Source organism: Rhinolophus sinicus, linkage group LG04 (assembly GCF_036562045.2).
Source record: "Rhinolophus sinicus isolate RSC01 linkage group LG04, ASM3656204v1, whole genome shotgun sequence".
NCBI classification, from domain to species: domain Eukaryota; kingdom Metazoa; phylum Chordata; class Mammalia; order Chiroptera; family Rhinolophidae; genus Rhinolophus; species Rhinolophus sinicus.
The window spans coordinates 128,476,261-128,495,394 of NC_133754.1; the positions used below are offsets into that span (position 1 = coordinate 128,476,261).

At 42.1% G+C, this 19,134-nt stretch overlaps 1 long non-coding RNA gene across 1 annotated transcript in view; it reads right to left on the reverse strand.

Moving 5' to 3' along the window:
• Positions 1-734: 734 nt before the first annotated feature.
• The window catches only part of LOC141571113 (uncharacterized), a 64,324-nt gene continuing 45,924 nt past the window's right edge, over positions 735-19,134 (reverse strand). Inside the window, exon 2 of the long non-coding RNA XR_012495706.1 lies at positions 735-9,399. This is a non-coding gene — a long non-coding RNA (uncharacterized LOC141571113). The remainder of the gene's footprint in view (positions 9,400-19,134) is intronic.

The window sequence follows — 19,134 nt, forward strand, 5'->3', positions numbered from 1 at the left end:
TCATGTTTACCAAGTATTCAAGATAACAAAATATTGAAAATATTTGTTGTGTCTTCTCATTGTCTATGACTTAAGTCTCTTGACTGTCCAGACCTTCCTATCTTTCAGATGTCTCACACTCCCCAATTCTCTGCTATAGTTTATCCAAACTATTTCCAAGTTTCCCTTTTGCCAACAATGCTTTTTCTTCTATTTATACTGCCCAAATGCTACCTTTTCTTTAAGTTTTATCTCAGATACTTCCCACTTTTATAAGTCTGTCCTGAGCTTTCCAATCACCTGATTTAAACCACCAAATCACTACATACTTTCCAATTGGCATTCTCTTAATTCTTTATTGTATAATGAGTTTCTGTGTATTTGTCTATATCCTTTAGAAAAAGACTAACAAACAAATCCCTGGAAAGAATGAACTAGGTTAAATAGAGAGTTGGTATAAATTACCAATACACACCTACAGGCATTAAAGAATATTAAGAGGATATTATAAATAATTTTACTTTAATGAATTTGAAAATGTAGGTGAAATGGACAAATCACTAGAAAAATGCAAAAAAGAATGATCTGAGAATAAATAGATAATTTGAATATTTATATATGTATTAAAGAAACTGAATCCATAATTTAAAATTCCCCGCAAGGAAATCTTGAGGACCAGATGGTTTGAGTGGAAAATTTCTTTCAAATATTCAAGGAAAATATAGTATGAATGTTACACAAACTCTTCCAGGGAATAGGAAAAAAAGCAAACACTGTATTAATCATGTAATGAGGCCAGCATAACCTTAATACTGAAACTTGTCAAGAACATTATAGGGGAGAAATATAGATTTTATACTCCTAAGCAAAATATTAGCAAATCAAGTCTAAAGGTATATTAAAAGAATCAAATATGATGACAAAGCAAAGTTTTCTCCAGAAATGCAAGGTTGGTTTAATATTTAAAAGTCAATCAATATAATTCAACACAATTGCAGAATAAAGAAAACACCATATAACCACCTCAATAGTTGATTAAAAAGCATTTGATACAAGTTAGTATTGGTTAATGATTGAAAGGATAATTCTCATCAAACCAGAACTAGAAGGAAACTCTTTAACTTGTAAAAAGTATGTCTAATAAACCTATACCTAATTAGTTTCCACCTGAGATCAGGAACAAAACAAGGCTGCTCACTCTCACCACTGCTATAGAATGTTGTACTGAAGGGTCTAGCCATGGTAATTAGACAAGAAAAAGAAATTTAAAAACCTAAGGATTAGAAAATACATGAACTTGATGTTATTTGTGGACATCATTGTAAGCAGAGAATATACAGGTGAATTATTAGACTAAATAAGTAAATTTAGTTAGATTAATGACTATAAGGTTGACATAGAAAAATCAATTATATTTTTGTATACTGACAATAAATATTAGAAAATGATATTTTGAATTTGATACCATTTATTATAGCATTTTAAAAATCATGTACCTTTATAGGAATACATTTAGCAAAATATACATTTGATTTATGCATAAAAACTTCAAAACATTACAGAGAATAGTTTTTAATGATTAAAATCAATGAAGGAAAGTACCATGTAAATTGAATTGGAAGTCTCAATTTTGTAAAATCATTAATGCTCTCCAAATTAGCCTATTGCCTTGGAGTAATATCAATCAAGATCCCAGCATGTTTCCTCCCTCCCTCTCTTCCTTCCTTCCTTCCTTCCTTCCTTCCTTCCTTCCTTCCTTCCTTCCTTCTTTCCTTCCTTCCTTCTTTCCTTCCTTCCTTCTTTCCTTCCTTCCTTTTGTTTCTTATGAAAATTGATAAGCTAATTCTAAAATATACATGGAAATGCAAAGGGTAAAAAAGAGTCAAGGTGAAATTGAAGAAGAAGAAAGTTTGATATCTGCCAGGTATCAAAACTTATTAGCATAAAGCAACGGTGATAGAGACAGTGTGAAATTGGTGTAAATAGAGACAAATAGACACATGGAACAGAGTTGAGAATCCAGAAACAGATATATACATACATATATAATATATCACCTGATTTACAGCAAAGGCATCCTTGCAATGCAGTGTGTGAAAAATGGTCTTTTTTATAAATGGTTGGATTAACTGGATTTTTAAAAGTAAAAACAAATTACTTTGACCGCTATCTCATATCACATACAAAAAGCAATTACAGATGGATCATAGACCTAAGTGTAAAAATTTAACTAACAAAACTTCTAGAATGTAACACATGAGAATATCCTTATCACCTCATGCAGGTAAATTTAAACAAGACATAAAACACACTAGCCATAAAACAAAAGATTGATATAGTAGTCATATTAAAATTAAGAACTTCTTATGAAAGAAAAGAAAACAAAAGAAAAGAAAAGGAATACAACCATATAATTAAGAGAATTAAATGTGAGTCATAGAGTGGGAGAAGATATTTCCAAAAATACATCAGAAAAAGGACTTGTATCCAGACTATTTAAAGATCTCTTACAGTACAACAACATGACCTACAGCACATTAAAAAAAAGGGAAAAAAACAACTGAACAGTCACTTCACAGTAAAAGGTATCTAAATTGGTGACAAATTTATGAAAAGATGCGAAATTAAAATCATAATTCAATATTAACCACTTACACATTAAATGTGTGAAATTTAAGGTAAGTTGACAATTCTAAATACTGGTATGAATATGAAGCAACAAGAAATCTCACATACTCTTAGCAGAACTGTAATCAGGTATAACTGCTTTGAAAAACTCTTTTGCAGTGTCTACTAAAGGTAAACATATGCATACCGTATGACCCAATCATTCTCCTAGATTTATACCCACAGAAATATATGTGAAAGTGACCCAAAAGACATGTAAAGAAACGTTCGCAGCAATTCTCTTTTTACTAGTCAAAGACCGGAAACAACAGAAATATCTATCAACATTGGAATGACTCAATTGTGGTATATTCATACAACGGTTACTATATATCAATGAGAATGGGAAAAATACCACTCTGTGCAATAACATGGCTAAAAATCATAATGTTTAATGAAAGAAAGGTAAAAAAGAAATTTCAAAAATACTTTATAACTCCGTGCAACCCTAAGAAACAGGCACAACTAATCTGTGCTGACGGACGTCTGAAGGGAGGTAACACTTGGAGAATAGGAGCATGACAGTAGCTTTGGGGTAACAGCAGTGTTCTTTGGCCAGATCTGAATGGTGGTCCTAGGGGTGTGCTCATTCTAATACATTAACCAAACTGTACACTGATGATAGGTATATAAGTGATACTTCCAATTACCATGCTTACCAAAACAACAATCGCAAAAAGCCTAGACTGCAAGACCTGTGTAAGTTCATTTGAGTCCTAGCATTCATCGTTTACAGGTTGCTTTATGTCTTTGCAGAGCTGGCAGTGTCTCCATTCATAGCTTCCGCTGCTTCTGTCTGTTGATATGGTTCTATCACTTTCCTCTATTCTGCCCTTTGCTTTCCGTTTGAACTTGATATATTGATCCCGATCCTTCTTCTTGGTGTTTTGCCCTTGGAGCTGATTTCTTATTCTCAACTTCTATTTCAATGCTTCGCTAATTTATAGAAGAAATATAACTAACCTGTTATGGGGAAAGTGCCATATCGGGTTAGTTCTATTTCTTGTATAAATTTTGTTCATAGCCTTGGTTTAAATTTATTGTTTAAATTTTTGCTCCTCCCTTATTTTATTTTTTTCCTCATTTTGCCTAAATGATTTTTTATGTTCTTATTATCTATAACTTCATAATTACTATTAGATTATTTGCTTGGCCACCATTTTCCTCTTTAAACTCACAACTTTAAAAAAACCCAAAAAGGCTTCATCTCTATTTTTCTGTCCAATGGGGTGTAGGTGGGTGTGGGGGTGGAATTGGAGAAGCTGTTTCTTATTCTTCACCCTTCAGCTCCAGGAGTAAAAAGCCAGGTCATCTGACATGCAATAAGAAAGGGGGGGGGGGGGAATGGACTAAAAAATGATAACTAAAACAAGTGCTTCCCAGTTGCCCAAAGTGGTTTAACAGATTATTTTCCTTACAGATTTAGCTAAGAAGCCGTCTGACCTGAGTCCATTTATGGAACTATTTGGCCTCACTTTTATTTTATTTTTCTCTTTTGGAATAAATCCTCTAGTTTTCAACTGGAGACACTGAAGAAACAAGGGAGTTTGTATTTTTTTAATCCATATGAAGGTTTTGGCCAGGAATTTTTCAAACACTGGAATAAATTTTTAATTTGGACTTTGATATCCAGACAAGACCAGCTCATGTTCTCTTGGGTCTCCTTCCCAAAGACCAGACTTCAAACAGACACTGCTCAATGTCTTAGCAGAGGCAGAGAAAAGCACCACACGAACTCCGGTGGCAGCAGTCAACGGAAACCCTGCACATTGGGCCTGTCTGGGCTGGACCCAGTTTGCTACCTCACCCTACAAACCGCCATATCCTATTCCTTGGACCTGAAGCAAAGTTCCTCAGAGGAGAATGAATGAGTCTGTCGTACATCAGGGCAGGAAATGCTGGGGACGTGCTTCCAGCTGGGGACTCTGCCTGGAGCATTTTCAATAACAGGACTCACATCTTGAAAGGAAACAGGCAAATAAACGTTATTTTGTTTGGCTTTATTATTTGCTTCTTATTCTTTCAGTTTCCTATCTTGCCTGTTAGAATTTGTATTGTGGGAGAAATAAATGTGTTTCTTACAGATGAGACCACAGAGAACCTTTGGTTTAACTCTTAGTTTAACTTCCTTGAAAATTGACAAAACAGAGGGTGGGAAGGAGGGGAAAAAAAGCCTGATTTTCTGTGACCACTACAGAAGCAGCTCATTTCCTTTTGGAGACCTAGATTACAGACTATAAGTAATGGAAACTTAATACTCAGAGTCCCTTGGAAAAGTGACCACCCTGGGGCCATTACCATCGTTTTCTGTTCATTGTCACCTGAAATAACCAGTTATGGAAATGGCATGGGGGCCTGAAGCAAAGGAATGTAGTTTGGGGAACGACTAGCCCACTCATGTTCCTTAACAAAATACAAATGATTTAACAGCAGTACTGACAGGCTTCTCAGAATAAATCATTTCCATTCCTGCCACAGCAAATCATTTACCGTGATTGCCTTGAGACAGATTTGGGGAGCTGGTTGTTGGTCACCCAAGCTCTGGGACAATTCCCCCTAGTTTCCTACGAGGATAAATTGCAGTTCTGACCTAATTTATGGCTCTTCCCTATGGCTAAAGGGCAAGTACTCTCTGTACTTTGGGAAGCCTAGAAGCTAAAGGTGACCAGATGATTACGGAGCCTTTCCAAGAATCCTTTCTGTCCATCCACTGAGCACTCTTGAAAACCTCAGGGCTCACATGTGGAGCTGCTGCTGGGCCAGCCTGGTTTTTCTACCAAGCCAAGGACCTGGTCAGACCCAACCATGCCCTTCTGTGTATTTTCCCATTTTTCCCAATCTTTCTCTCCTCCCAGTGCAATGAATAAGGTTTGGAACCCCTCTTTTTTCTTTGTTTTGGAGAGGCCAAGCTCCTGTGTGCTCTGACCATCCAGAGGTAGCATGACCTGGGAATTGTGCTTCTCCCTTGAGTTAGTCACATTGCCCTCGTGGTCTCCTCAGCACTTTGGCCATGGCGGTGTGTCAGTGTGTCTGTCTGCTGTGGGCTGAGAACACCTGGCAAGAGGGACCTGGGGCCTTATACCTTTGTATCCCCAGTACCTGCCAGAGCATGCATGGATGAATATCTCAGGAAGCAAGAGAAGTGAAAGGATGGTGGGGATGAGAAGTCTTGGCTTAGTGATCTAGTTCTCTGGATCTGGTTACAAACCAATAAAATGAACAGAAATAGAACATCAAGGGAAGCCTCCTGGAAAGTTTTTAATTCTAAGATGGAAACCCTGAGGTGAATGCATTACAATATTGGTAGGCTCAGGATGTTGGGGCAGCTGCCCCAGACCTGCCAGTATTATATCTTTTCTTTATCTTGATACCCAGAGCCTTAGTCCTGGCCCTTGTCACTCCACACCTCGGTGGCCACCCTGGACAGATCATGTGTCCTGACTCCCTGTGGCCTAATCATCGTCATTCCATTATGGCCAAGTGATCATTCCCAAATGACAGATCCTGCCAGAATCCGATGCTCACCCCCAGGCCCCATCTGGCAGTCTAGTGGTCCCATCCAACTATCCAGACTCCCTGAGGACCCTCAGGCCAATTCTCTTGTCACATCTCGATTAGTCACACTTTGAGTCTTTCAACGCTTCTCTGCCAATCAGTATTCATCTGTCATTTCATAACCCAGTTAAAGTGTCGTTTCAAGAAACCTTCCTAAGGGACTACAATCCAGCTGATCTTTCTGGACCTTTGTCTCCCCTCTTTGCTCGGGTACTCCATCTGCACCACATCCTCAGCATTCTCTTCCTCGTTTATTTCTTTGGTCAAGGCATATTTCACAAATGCCACACATGTTAAGTGGCAGAGCAGACTCAAATCCACGTCTACACAACTTGGGAGCCCAGTTCTCCATCAGAATACCACATCCCCCCGCCGGATGCCAGGAGGTGGCATGCTCCTTGCTCTGGCACGTGCCTCCTGTCTCAGTAAAGAGAGAGGTGGCATTGGTCATAAAAACAAGAGCCTTTCCAGTTGGGCTGCCGCCACCAGGGTCCCTCTCTTCAATAGTTCCCATGTACTGCTTTTGAAATGAAATAGCTAGCAGGCTCAGGTGATGCCTTTTTTGGAGTGCAAGAGAGCAGCCTGGCTTCAAAAAAGGATGAGTATAGAAAGAGAAAACTGTTCCTCCCTCCTCATCCGGCGCTTTCTTTCACACTAAGTGGAGAAACTCAGACGGGTGTGTGTTTGTCTCATCATGGGATAAGGGAACAAAGGAAACAAGCAAAGAAGATGGGGGCAGCGGTGACAAGAGGGGGCTCTGGGCCAAGGCACAGTGGCTGGATGGAGAAAAGGGTCTGGATTTGGACACAGGGGCTGTGCCCTCCTTCCCGTCTACAGAGGTGTCAGCCTGATCCATAGCTGGCTGGGCCTGTGGAGAAGGAATCTTTGGATGTGGGCCTGAGGTTTTGAGTTCACTCATAGTGGGCGACAAAAAACGAGCTGGTTATTTGTTTTATGGTAATGATCTCCGTGAGCCTCCCAACTCCTGGGCGCAGTCGGCGTGCCACACGGCAGGCCTTCCTCTGGGTGCGAGAGGATTTCCTTGGTTTTCTGGGATTCATTTGTTTTTTAAACGAGGCTGTTTATTTTCTCTTCTTTTAATGTTATGATATTTTTCTCAGACTCACAAGGAGGATACATAACGTACAGCCGAATCTGCAGTCTCCTATTTTGTCAGCTGCTTGTGTTGATTAAAACTTCAATAAAGATCCTGTGATAAAACAGAGCTATGTTCAAAGGATCTTGTTATGTTTTTAAAAGCCTGAGCTTGGCAGCAAAGACGTGGAGTATAGGTTTGCTACCTTGATAGTTCCCCCCTTTTCCAGGTTAGAAAAGGAGCAGACGGAGGGAGGAATGCGGTGTTTTCTAGTGCCTGTGGGACAGTTAGAGAGCACGTGTTTAACCAAGTCCCAAATAATAAGCAAGGTCCAATTTAAATGATATGGAAATTGTTTATCAAACTGGTGTTAAAAGTGTGACCCAATCGCCCTCTTCCCCCAGAGGTCTGACTGACAACCTCTCTCTGCAAGAGGCCTCAGCCTAATGCAGGGGGAGAGGAGAAGAACCACCGGCAAAGTGAGGTCACAGAACTCATGGAATTCCACACCCAGTGATTCACCCCACATGCCTGAGCTGATCAATTCCAGCAAGATTCCATAGAATTGCCTGTAACACGCTGCTTTAAAGCCCCGGGATCATTCATGGATCCCAAGGGAGAGGTGTCAGCAGTGGACACCTGCTCCCCACCCGACCTACCGCCCTTCCCTCTAGACAGCCTATTCCTGGCAGCCACCGAAGTCTCGCAACTCTTTTTCTGAAAGAGGCTGAGAAATGGCTGTGCGTGAAAGTCAGGCTAGCCAAAGTCGCTGACTTTATGCAAAACAGGCAAGTGCAGTCAAAACACTTACAGCAATCAATTCGAGTTGTTGGGTAAAGTTTTTTCCATGTCCCATACATTATTGAACAGTGAATTTCGTCTTTGTGCCTGCAAGACATTCCAGCTCTCAGATGACAGCTTTATCCATTAAGGAGCGCTCAGTGACAGGCAGGCGTACAGTGAGAGCTTTGCTAGCCCTGCCTGCCGGGAGGCGAGCCTGCATCACCACTGAGAAACCCTGGGACATATCAACGTCTTAATCAATATGCGAGAGTCAATTACCTGGGAAGCCAGGGCTTAAGCAGGACTTGATGATGAGGTTCACGTGCAAATGGGCTTGATCAATAGGCAGCTGAATCTCACGTGTGGATTCACATGAGGCCTTCTCCCCCAGCACCCAGCGACCTTCCTAACAGGCCAACCACACCTTCTCCCAGCATCATTTCCAAACTGCCAGTCACCTGCTGTACTGGAGCTTGATAGGAACGGAGAAAGCAGGGTTGAGAACAACCAAAGCCAGATTCTGTTGTTGGATACACAGGCCGGGCTCTTAGGATTGATCACTTGGAGTTGAGAGCTCTTCCATAGGCGCATCCAAGGGGACAATTAAACCCACCCTGTCTAGCTGAGAAGGGGGCCTGCTGGGACCCCTCCTTCAGATTTTCATCCTTTTTCACCTGGATGACTGCATTAATTTCTTAGCTGATCTCTGAGCATCTCATGCATTACTCCTCCAAACTATCCTTCACTAGCTGTCAGAATTAGTTGGATTATGTCACACATGTCCTAAAAAACCTTCAGTGTCTGTCTGGGTAATAGATGCCCAACTCCACTGAGTGTTCTTAAGACTCCCCCTGGTATAGGCCCCCATTCTTGATATGAGTCTCGTGATATCACTCAGCCTTGCTTCCTTAAACACTAGCATGCTCTTGTACACCTTCATGTATGGCCTTACCCTTCTCCACATTTGTCATCCTTAAAACGCTTGAATACTTCTCTGATTTCCCTAGTCAGAAGTTAATGGCCTCACACCATTATTGGCTTGAGGTCATTGTGTTAGGATTCAAGTTCGGTGTTTGCTTATTTGTTTTTTCCATGAGATCATTTGCTCCATGAGAACAGGCACCATAATGTTTTTTTCATGACTGCCAGGAAGGTAGGTAGTTCTCGATGCTCCCATGTCCATGACTCCTTTCCTCATTATTGTAGATTTTGTCACATTGGAAGCCAGGTGTAAGTGGTCCCTTTGTCCTCCAGCTCCCGTCTCTCCTCAAGCACTCTTTATTGTTCTCCTGCACCAACACAGTAGGGGAATTCAGCTCCTATAAGAGTTCCACACAAAAATAATAATAATCCATTTGCACGAGTGCTTTGATGAGCAGTGTAGATTTTACAGAAAATTTGGTGAGTCTACACAGACTCCACAGCAGACAACTTAATCCCCATCGATATTCCTGGTCTCTGCTGTCCCTCAGAGCCACCTCTGGATTCCCACTCGCTGCTCCCCCACGCAGCCTCCACATACTGGAGCACATGCTTCAACATTTCACCCCCATCCCCAAGTTATCTCCCTACTTATTCCACAACATCACTCTCCTCTTCAAGAAGCATTGCTGTATAAACTTCTAAGAGAATGGAATGTTGTTACATTACAATTAGTTGTCTTTATCCTCCTCCGTCTCTTCCCAGGACCTTAGGGCTCTCGAGGACATACAGTAAGACATGCTGAAGAGCCACTACAGAAACCAGAAATTTAAAAAGAGTGGGAGTTGAAAGACAACGCTTCTATCCTTTCACTGCACGTGAGGAGAACGGCGAGTGGGCCCACTGGGAGGCAGAGAAATAAGATTCTAGATTCAGAAAGGCTGGAAAAGGGGCATCAAGGGGGTTTCCAGTGGACTGGAGGCTTTTTTGATCTTTGGAGAGGGGTGCTGTTGGCTCTGAGACCCAGAAAGGGGTCTAGTGGGCAGGTCATGTTGGTTCCTTCTGTCTGTAGGCCCAGGTAGCCAGAACCACCTCGCAGGCTTAACAGAGAAGAGAGGAAGTCTAGACTTGGGAGAGAAAGGGGACTGCATTCTTCCCCTGTGCTGATGGACCAGAAAGCTGAGAGAATCCTTATAAGAAGACTCCTTTTATCTCTTGTATTTGGATTCAGAAACTCCATATAATACAAGGACATTTGGTCAGTCTGTGACATTCTTGTACAGGGGCAAGAGTGAAACCCCGGCCCCAGGAGCGTAGGGCCTCTCTATATAAGTATTAAGGACTGCTCCCTGCAAGTGTGGGTAATTGGGGGAATGTTACAAAAGGCCTTTTCATGAATGCTATTTTATTTAATTTAGTCTTCACTGCAGCTCAATAAGTATCATTAGCACCATTTCATAAGCATGGAAACAGAAACCAGAAACCAGAAAGGAGAATAGGTAAAGTAGCTTTACTAGGGTCACATGGCTTACTCATGGGGGAATTAGAATTCCAACTGGGTTCTAAAGGGTGCATAGCGAATGGGGTAAGGTCAGTTCCTTTTCTATGTGGACACAGAACATGATCCTAGAAGGGTCCACATAAATCTCAGGTTGCTGGGTTGGTTACACTTGAGCATGAGGTTACGAAGGCCTGTCTGATGATGTGAGTGCTAAGGTGTCCTGCGTCTCCTCCACTAGACTGCAAGCTCTTTGAGGCTGGAGACATACTCATGACAACTCCAACAGCAACAACAGCTATCATTTATTGGTTTACTGTATGCCAGGCTCTGTGCCAAAGATTTTATGTGCACTATGGTATTTACTCCTCCCAATCACCCTGAAAGTTTAGGATTATAATTTCCATTTTATAGTGAGAAAACTGGCACAGAGAGGTTAAGTAAATTTCCCAAGTTCACACAGCTAATAAATCGAGGAAAAGACTCAAATCTAGATCTACCTGATTTTAGTCCTTGATCCCTTTAAACTCTAGCCTGGAGTGAAAATCTGAGAACTTAAAGGAAACAAGGTCTTAAATGGATTTTACCTTTCAGGAGATGCAAAAGTGTATACATAGTAAAAGTTTAATAAATATTGTAGATGAAACACCCTCTACCTTAGGTTCATCCAAAAGCATTCATTCCATTGTTCATTAATGTGTTCTTTGAACAAAGAAGAACTACTCTGTGCCATGTACTGTCCCAGGCTCTGGAACACAGGTGGACACGGCAGGTTTGGTTATCTTGAAGCTGACCACCAGCTGGACAGATAATCCCTAAACCTTGGGATGTGGTAGTCAGGAGCACCCCAAAGGAAAAGATCAAGAACCATGGGCCCCTAATCTAGTTTGGGATGGAGTCAAAGATGGCTCCTTAAGGAAGACATATAGAAAGATGGATCTTCAAAGTACTCCTTGCATTACCACTTTGATTCAGCAATGCTTATTGAGTCTCTTCTCTATACCAGCCACAGAGAGATAAAGAGATTCCGTGTCCATATGAGATAACCATATTATTAGAACAAGGTGAATAGAACAAAGGCAATGATGACATCTCAGCTTTATTTGCAGAGGCTTCCTCTTACTGGTCTTCACAACCATGCTGGAAGGTATGCTCTGCCACCTGCCCCGAGGGCCAGCCAAGGTGAGAAGGTGATCAAGGTATCCCGTTAAAACCTTGGGCTTTGAAGGCTGTAATCTGGCTGAGAATGGTAGTTGGTGGTGTAGAAGAGGAGGTGCTGGACATAATTCCCAGATGTGTTCTTAGTATAAGGTCTGATGCTTTAGACTGATGCCATGCAGAATCCTGGAAAGAGCCCAGTGAGTTCATTCAAAGACCAAGACAGAAGATTTCTGCAAAGATTCCTTCTCTCCACAATCACGCTCCTATTCACCATTTCATTAAGGGGGGGGGGGGGGAATAGATTCAGTTTTTGGGGAATATATTCCTTCTTTTTACAGATGATAAAGCTGAGACTTAGAAAAGCCACGTGCCCAGGGTTGCATAGATAGTGAATTCAAAGCTGGGACTTGAACCAAGGCCTTTCGATTCCAGTGTATCTGAGAGCTAGAGGATTGGAAAATGAGAGAGCCATATGACCTGCAAACGTAATAAGAAAAACAAGTTTTCTTAGTTGCAGTAGTAATTTCAAATTGGACCTTGGATAGTTGGATGTGATTTGGTGTGTTGGGTACAGAAAGCGGCATTTTCTGAGGGAGGTGGATCTGTACCTGTGACAAGCACAGGGCGGCCATGTTAACAGCAAGTGGCTGCATTGATGGCTGGGGAAGCAGGTCGGTAGAATAGGCAACATTTTTCAAGTCAAGTTAATAATTGTGTTTGCAATACCAAGGCCAGGATGAGGACTTTGAACTTGATCCTCTGGAGCAGACTTTCCTACACTAGTATGCTACAGAACACTCACCCTGTAAGACACTTCAGAAAATACAGGTCACTATGATCAAAAAAATCTGGGAAATGATGTATTATTACCAAGTCACTTCCTTGGAAGGTCACACTACATTTTAGCACGCTGTCAGGCTTTGAGAAGACTTGAAATAAAGCAATGTATTTTGTTTCGTTCAACCCTAATGTATACCTATAAACACCCTGTGGATCTTCCTAAAAGTAGCTTCCCTGACCAGCTAGATCTAATCTAGATGAGTTTAGATCACTTTTCAGGGGCTCCGATAAGCATGCTGAACTTTTCCTCAAAACACTCATCACCTCTGTAACTTTGATTCAATGCCTAACTTCTTTGTTAGAGTAAAAGCTCCATTAGTCTGTCTTTCCCCCATCCTGGCACAGAGCAGACTCTTGCCCCTCCAATGAGGGGATGTGTGTGGAATATTCCAGAATACAATTTGGCTAAGGCTGCTTTCATAGAGAACCACTGGAGGTTGGTTCTTAGTCAATATAGTAAACACTGTATCTTAAAGGATTAGCTCTTAATAATGTTTTTGATGGGAAAAGGCTGAATCCAGGGAAATCATGGTGCTGGGAAATCAGTGCAGGAGAAAGATGATGTGGGCCTAGGTGGACTGGGAATAGGACAGGACCGATGGCTTCGAGAGACATTTCTTAGGAAGAATGGGTCAGACTCTGTTTGATTGCCATATAGTGTAGGGAGTTACGTGTGAGCTCTGGAGAAGGACAAACCAAGATCTAGATCTACTTAAGTTCCACACTCAGTATTGTGACTGGCCAATCACTTCCCATCTCTGAGCTGGTTCCTCATCTAGAAAATGGGAATAATAGTGGTAATAATAATAATAATAATATCTACTTCATAGAACTGTGATGAGAGCTCAATGAGACTATGAAGCCAAATGAGGCAAAGCACACAGGAAGAATCCCGTTAAAGTTAGCTATTATTATTAATAAATGGCAATGATTGTTAATATTAAAAAGACAGGAAAGTCTGAACGGTTCTAGTATTTCAGATGTGAATAATTGGGAAAATGGGGACATTAGCTAAAACAGGGCACTCTGGGAGCAAAAGGACTTGTTTGGGGGCATGCTGACTTTGAGGTGAGGCCACCATGTTTAAATGTCCTACAGGCAGCTGGGCAAACAGGACCGAAGCCGTAAGGAGAAGTCAGCATGGAGCCTAGAGATTAGTGTAGAAGTCTCGACTGATATTGTGAGAATAGATGAACAACTCTTAGAAGAAGAATGCAAAGAAAGGACAAAGAGCAGGGGCTGCCTTGGGCAGCTGCCTTACGTTGGGAGAAGGATGGAAAGGAAAAGTTGGCCTCATTGCTGCTGCGATTTGATGCTGTGGTTCTCAGTTGCTTTAGATGATTGAGTCACATCTCACCAGCTTGTACCAAGGAAAGGCTGCCATGTGGGCTAAAGCTTAAGTGGTACTCATAAGAGATAGGGAAAGTTCCCGTGGCAACTTCTTATTGAAAATCTTCACCTCAGTTATTTTCCATTCCTGCAAAGACATCCCTGTGTCCCTCAGGTTATGATATAAATATTTCACAAAGTACTGAGGGTTGAGATATTTTAACACGTTGACTAAAAATTCATTTTTCTGAAAGTGAAGGGGTGAATTTTCCACTTGCAAAAATTGGAAACTCGAGATTGGATAAAGAAATGAAAGTGGCACATTGCAATATTTTATGCAGTGCTTCCCAGGGTTTCAAAGTACTTAAAATATTAATACCATGCCTTTCTTCGTGAGGTTTATAATTCATCACCCAAGTTTTAAAATTGAATAAGGATTAAGCATAGTACCCAAAACATAGTAGGTGTTCGATAAACATGTGTCCTCTTTCCTTCTTCTTTGATAAAGGTTGAAATGTAGTCCACAGACTCAGGGAGGTCAGTCAACTGAGGTATTTCCAGATAATTCTAGACTAAACTCTTATTAGCAGAGATTAGGGGAAAGGAGAGAGAAGAACCTTAATTAGAAGCAGTACAGTAGGAAAACATATTCTGCAACTCTGTGACCAGGTAAAGTTGCAGGAGCCCAGGATATAAAAGATGACCCATAGTTCATGAATGGAGTATAGACATTGATACTAAAAAGGGATCTTTTTGCTAGCTGTGCAGAAAGAGTTGAACATCCTTTGCCAAGCCGAGTTTCTGGCAAAGACATCTGAGGGACCATAGAGTTCCAACACTCCTTGTGGATCACAGACACAGTATAAAGAACAAGGAAACGTGAAGTGACCAAGGAGTGAATGCCACCAGGCTACTGCAGTGCTGACCCACTCACCACCTCCATAGAGTGCTGTGGGTCCAGAGTCTGTTCCTACGTCTGGATTATATCCGTGGTTTAGGAAACTAGGCAGCTTTGGGGAAACATGATTTCTGGTACCAAAAGAGCGCCACACTAACACACTACGTCTGTGTCCTAGCCTTGGTCTGCCTTCATTTTTATCAGAAAAGGGTGGGTAATATGTAAAAAAAAAAGAAAAAAAGAAAAAATTGGCCCTGTAAAGAGATCTTGAAAGAATGACATATTTTTCTGTTAAGTATAAATACGAACAGCCATGGAGATATGGTCCTGTGGTGCTAGGTTTTCACTCCAGCAACATTCATCTATTGCCAGGAAACACTAGATTTAGTACCTGAGGGACTGGAGTTTCAAATACCTTATACTTTTTTTTTAATACTCTGCCAAGAATTTAAATTGGTAAAAGCTGGGGACTGACAAAACTTGATCCCCAAGAGCTTTTCTGGCACTGGTTTATCAGAGAATATGGTGCCATTATTTTTATTATAATTATTATTATTTTTTTTTTTTTTGGTGGGGTGAGAGCTCATTTATAACCCAGTGACTTCTACTCCCAGATGTATTTTTCTTTCTTTAAAAAAAAAAAAATCCCAAATGCTTAAATAAACAGAGGCTTTGCCTTTTGCAGTGGCGTTAGAAGCTGTCATTGGACTTACATGCAAGGGCGTAGCAAGCCTTTTCATGTTTTTAGATGGGATCAGAAAGAGTTGAAAGAAGAAAAGCTAATTTTAGGATCTGAGTTGCCACCAGCTTCCTACTACACATGCCCCCCTCTAGAGCCTCCTCCCCACCTTGTCCTTATAACCAAATCACTTAGCAGGGCTTTGCAAAGAGGGTGTGCTGCCCCCAGGGACAGCTGGGGAGGAATGGCAAAGGACAGAAAAGAGTTAGAAAGCCCACCCAGATTTGAGCCCTAGCGCCATCACTTTTTAGCAATGTAACTTTGGACAATTTTGCCTTTCTTAGGTTTTTTTCATCTGTAAAATGATAATTGGATTTTCCACCGAAGGCTGTTGGGATGATTAAAGTAAACAAGACAAATTATGTGAAAGTCTTGGCACCGTGAGTTTTTTAAACAACACCCTACCCAAGATGAGAGCTGGGAAGCGGGGAAAGGGAGAAAATGTCATGGAGCACCACCGTGGATTTCTTTCTAAGGTTAGGTTCTTGACATAGACATTCGAGCTGAGGATACAAGTGCCACCACAGAGATACATAAAAGAAGAAGATACTGTTTACGGTCCAACATCTTTATGGTCCCTGATTGCTCCCTGCAGCCATATTCCCGCCTCCCTTCAGGCCCCCGTCTGTTTTCCCCACAAGCAATTTCCAGGGTCAGCTCTCCGCTCCCCTACCCAGGGCAGTGGCGCGGCAGCCCGAGCCTTCTCAAACAGACCTGCAGGTCCGATCCTGCTTGAGATGATTCGAGTTTTATTACACAATTAGATCAAGTCTCATAGGTGTAGTAGCCCTCCTCATACTTAGAAGAATAGATTAGCCATTAGGACTTTGTATATTTTTTCCCAGTAATTGACACCACATCCCATTTTCCTCACCAAAGGGAAAAAGAACCACATAAAACACTCATGATTTGGGGGGCAGGAGGTGGAGTCGGGGGCACTCATAATGCAACAATGTCTGGGTCTTCACCTCCATCTACGTGCCTTCTCCAGCCTTCAATAGCTCCAGAAGACAGGCAGGGCAAGCCTCGCTCTGCTTGCCTGTTCTTCCATTTCAGAGCCCCTCGGGCTCACACTCCCCAAGCACTTAACTAAGAATAAACCAGGCATCACTCTGCCACCAAAAACCAGCCGCCACCACCGGCCGGGAGCCTGGGCATTCTTAAAAAGCCCACAGAAACATGACCAACATGTAACCTCTCTTTCTTTTTTCTTCTTCTTCATTTTTTTTGGGCGGGGTCCTCCTCCCAGGATAACGCCACTACACACCCTTTCTCTCAGCATCACCTTTCATCTCATCAGGGAACAAGGCAGGTTGTTGTTGGGGGGATGCAAACACCAGTGAATTGAGGCCCTTTAGTATCCCAAGTTGGGAAAAGAAGAGGAAAAAAGGGTTCGAAAACCAGAGGGCAAATGGTGACCAAGATACCTCAGGTTTGTTTCTGTCCCCTCCCTTCAAATGCTGAAAGTTTAGATTTGGAATACTACAGGAAGAAACTCATATTATTGAAAGATTTAAATAGGAAAAATGCAATCACCTAAGTTGGCTTTGCCCATATCAGCATTGCCTATGTTTGCAAATGGGTCCCCATTTTGCAGCCCAGGCCAGGCAGGCTGCATCCATATGGGCAAAACAAAACAGATATTCTCAGATGTCTGGTCAAACATTTCTTTCCTTAGGTCATGTCCTAGCAGCCCAAACTTGGACTCCCAACTGTAAGGCCTGGTGGTACCAATAGACTCTTCAGATGTTCCACCCTTGCTGCAAAACATCTGCGAGCTACAGGCTCTTCCTAACTGCAACAATCTTTGTGCAAGGCTCAGAGGGTCCCTGACAGCTTCCATAACTGCCCGTAGACCTGTCTCTCTGTGCCTGGGGCACCTGGGTGCAGACCTGAGCCAAAGCAGTCTGCAGAGAGAGGTGATCCTGGTCCCCCCTCCCTCTCTTTCTTCAGGAATAGACCTTCAGACAACACAGCCAGTGGCACCACAATCAGTAGACATGACATGTTGTAAGTACATTTTTCAGCTTGGGTCGATGTGTCCAAAGGGACTCTGCTGACACATCCAGGCTGATTCCTCAGAGAGAAGCTGAAATGCTCATTTTCCAATGAGATCAATAAACCCACTCATCCCTGAAAACAGAACTTTCTTCAGGTACCCTCTGACCCAGTCAGATTGTGCTGGGCTCTCATGATAGTAAAGGTGACCCAACATGTCACCCAAAACTTATCCTACCTCCAGAGTTTGCTTTCCTGAGGAAAAAAAGTCCTAAAGCTTCCAGTTTGGTCCCCAAAGACTGGAGAAAATCACAAGATCGAAAGTGACTTTTCTTTGGCCATAACTGGTGATGACTTGTGAACATGTCTCTTTTGCCCAACTTGGCTTTAGCTAAAACCTACTGTTTTGAATAAAACTTGGGCCACTCCCTACCCCCTAATACCTTACCTCTAGGCACCCCCTGCTAAGTCCTAAGAGGCCCTCCCTTTCTATAACTAGGAATGCAAAATGAAACTTTACTCATAGCCTCTTTTGCTGGTTCTGAAAACATGCACATTTAATTTTTGTAACTTCTCAATGTACATAAGTCCCTTCATTATTTTGTAAAATTTCTCTCACTGCTCCCCCCAGGAGGGCCTTCCCCATGTTAGCCAGGGGCCGAGGTGAGCTGAGCTCCCCTCTGCACCCAGAGAGAACCTGAGGGCAGTGTGCTGTGCTTGGCTGTCCCCCCTCGGCCTCTCCCCAGTTGCCAGAAGAAACCCATCTGGGTCCCTCAGCCGACACAGGCCCCTAATTTAAGTTTAATAGTACAGCATTTTTACTGCTTTTGGCCAGGACATTTTGAGAAAGGTTAAAATATGTGAAAAATACACGCTTAAAAAAAAAATCTGTTTAGAAAACAATTCCAGTCTAAGTGCTCTATGCACTCAGCTTCTGGCCCCCTTTCCAGGAAGGCAGCTACAGCAACCACACAACTGAGCTCCGTTTGGGGGGCGGGGGGTTCCCATTTCCTTCCTATGGGATTTTTTTTATTAGTTTTTTTTTTTTTAACTGTTTTTCTTTCCCTATGCTGGTTTACTGCCTTGTATCTATCTACCCCCAAGGAGTTTAAAAACCTCAAGTAAGTATTATTGGATTTTTCTTAGTGTATTTTCTGATTTTTCTGGTGTGAGAGCATGTGGTCAGGGCCTGGGTGTTCGTGTGTTGGTGAGGATGGAGGGCTGTGTGCCAAAGAAATGATGTCCAGAAAGACGTCGGGAAGTGTCAGCTGAGCCTTCCAAGCGTACCCTGACAAATAAATTGCCTGTTATTTTCATTGCCCTGCAAACACTATTGGTTGAAATTAATGCACATAGTAGGCATTGAACAACATGCATTGTACGGATAAGGGAATGACAAAGCATTGGTACTGTTTATTGAACCTGTATTCTGCTTACCATAATTGGGGCTTTATGCAGTATATTTCATCCAACCCTTATAACCGCACTATAATGGTGGTGATCTGTGCAGAGGAAGAAACTTCAAAAGTCACTTCCTCAGATCACACATGGAGTCGGACAGGACTCTAATCCAGTGATGCCTGTCTACTGGAAATACCTTAAACTGGGTGAAGTTATGCCTATAGCATGACCCCCACCCCTCCCCAAAAGGCAAAATGTATTGATAGTGA